The following is a 2,825-nucleotide window of genomic DNA, read 5'->3' as shown; positions in this document are numbered from 1 at the left end:
TTGGGGTGAGGGGTGTGGGGTGAGGGGGAAACTCAGCCAGCATAGTCTTGACGCAGGTCCGTGACATTTAGAACACCGCTCTAGCCCATTTCACTCATTTGTAGGATACGCTTGACAAAGGTTATTTTCTTTATCCACCGATAAACAGTGGTTTTATCGTTTCATCGTGACTTGACAGTTCTAGCTTTGGCAAGATAAACATACAAGTGTTGAACGTCGAAAAAAGTATGTAACCGTTAAAGTAATTCAGCTATTTGTACATTTAATAACCTAGTTTGGAGCCAAACAAATATGGACCAATGTAGCTTCACGTACTGGTTTAGTTCTCTATCGAAATACATACATGAGAGCGCGGTGAAATCAGGCGCTCGTCAAATTACCGAAAGCAGAGAAATCGGCATTTTTCCGTAGCCTCCGAAATTTTTAAAACCAAATTTTTGTTTTTTTGGTTCAACACCTTTTATATCTGTTGAAAAACACATTTCTGTGATGATTTCAATTAAAAACGTTGATAAAAGTTTTAAAAAAATGTAGATTATTTGTTTCAAGGTCTCTCAAATAATGTAAGACACCTGACTTTGGCTGCCATTTTCTTGCTACTTTTACCTCTGAAATCAGGCCACCCCCTCCCCCTTCAGTTGAAAATATCTCGACTTCTGTTCAAGATAGATGGGTATTTTTTTAAACCACAAGCAAGACAAATGAACAAACTTTTAAAAGGTACCTATAACTCAATACAGTATACCCAAAAAATTGACGAGCGCCTGATTCCACCACGTCGTAACATAATTATATTATATGAATGGCAGTCTTGAGCTTGCGCAATAATTTTTCAAGCATGAAACATGAGCTTGGAAAAAGCAACATTGATAGGCATAAGGGAAATATACACACGCCGATGAAAAGTTATATTTTCTAATATTCTATTAATGCAGCACCGGGAATGTTGTAGTCGTTGCTTCAGCTTATGTTACTGGTCTCTCTGATGACGTCTCAAGGAGTTGTCATGACTTTTTAAATAGTTTAAAATCGCATTCTTTTCTTCGTTCATACCTTTCGAAATGACATGTTACAGAAGAACTTTACGAATATTAATGTGACAGAAAATAAATAATGAAGAAACACTAAGACGAACAGGTATAGAAACCCAACAATTCTCCTTAACTTAATGAAACCGAAACTGAACTACTTAACGCATATCAAACGTTATGATTCTCTTGAGAAGCATATCATATTATTCTGAAAGCTAGGTAAAGGGCAAACAAGGAAGGAGGAGACCTAACGGAAGATGGAAACTGGACATGGAAATTTGGCCTGGAACCAAAACAACCCAGGCAAGCAAAAAATAACTTCTAGGCAGTTACAAAACTATTTTTTTTTTAAACCTTTATAAGTTTATTGTAACCGTCCTCTACCTTTTAATCAATAACTTACTTTGGTTTAAACTATAGGTTACAGCAAACACTTCGGCATGTATTCAAACATACTGTCAGCATAGAGGCACATATACTATGGTAATATGGAATGGCCCTTTACGCTGACTAAGTATTCGTACAATAAAATGACCCACCGCACCACACTATGTATCAACGAACGCATAGTACAACTTTAAACATATTATGTTTGAAAGAAGACATACATAGAATTTTCTATACATGGCAGTAAATTCTTTTTTTTGTTGGAAGTAAAGTGCTGGCTTATTTTTGAATAACCAGTATTGCCAAAGGAGAAAGTAAGATAGACGGTTGTATCGATTTTTCCCCCGTCGTTCTTTCACGTTACTGGGGACTTCAATAAACAGGTGTAATAAATTTTGCCTTGTCAGAGGAGCATCCGAGGTTTCCTTACATAAGGGTTTTCAGGCGAATTCAGTAAGAATATATACGGGGGGAAGAGAGAGAGAGAGAGAGAGAGAGGGGGGGGAGGGGGGGGGGGGGTTAATGAAAAATAAATATCGGGAACAATAATTAATTAATTACTGTATTGCATTATTTCAAAACAGCATACAGTAAGATAATCGCCTTCAGGTAATTGGGGTAATCAATTCTTCTTTCGGAGACATTTCTTTTTTAAATTTTATTTCTTTTCAAACTGACATTCAAGATGGCAACATTTCCAATATGATTTTAATGACCGGTCAACATATTATGACATGATCGGTCATCCTCCCTCTTTTGGGTGAGTCACCTCGCCAAAGTACAACAACATCCAGGGTGAGCAAGGAGACTGCGGTCGGACCATCACTGGAGCCTGAGATGGTATCAGAACTTTGTGAATGAAGAGCTCAGCCCACGTTGTCGAAGATGCGGCCATGAAAAGAAGGATGTCAAACGTATGTTCGAATGTTCAGGAACAATTGCAATTCGAATGGAGTTATTTGGACGAGTGGAGGTGCCTCTAAGCATATTGACAATGGAGCCGAAAAAGAGCCTTGCTCTCGCTCGAAATTTTCTTCGTGGAGTCCGCCAGGCCCATTAAGGAAACAAACAAAAAATCATCATCATCATCATCATCATCATCATCATCATCATCATCATCATCATCATCATCATCATCATCATCATCATCATCATCATTATATCATCCGCTCTAAAGACAAATGAACTTGAAATGTAAGGTCCATATACGACAGCAGCTTTGGACTTGAAAGGGATGAGGTTTATTCAACCTCTGGGTCAGTTCCCCTTCAGCTCGTTGCTCTGTTTGGGGCGTAGATCAAGGTTTCTATTTAACAGCTGACTTGTAGGGTGTCTATTGTCAGGCGTTAAAATGTGCATGCAAATAAATAAGTTTGGCCCGATTTAACCCACTGGCTTCATTCAGAA

The sequence above is a fragment of the Aplysia californica genome, unplaced genomic scaffold (assembly GCF_000002075.1).
Source record: "Aplysia californica isolate F4 #8 unplaced genomic scaffold, AplCal3.0 scaffold00558, whole genome shotgun sequence".
NCBI classification, from domain to species: Eukaryota; Metazoa; Mollusca; class Gastropoda; order Aplysiida; family Aplysiidae; genus Aplysia; species Aplysia californica.
This window is presented reverse-complemented; position numbering follows the sequence as displayed.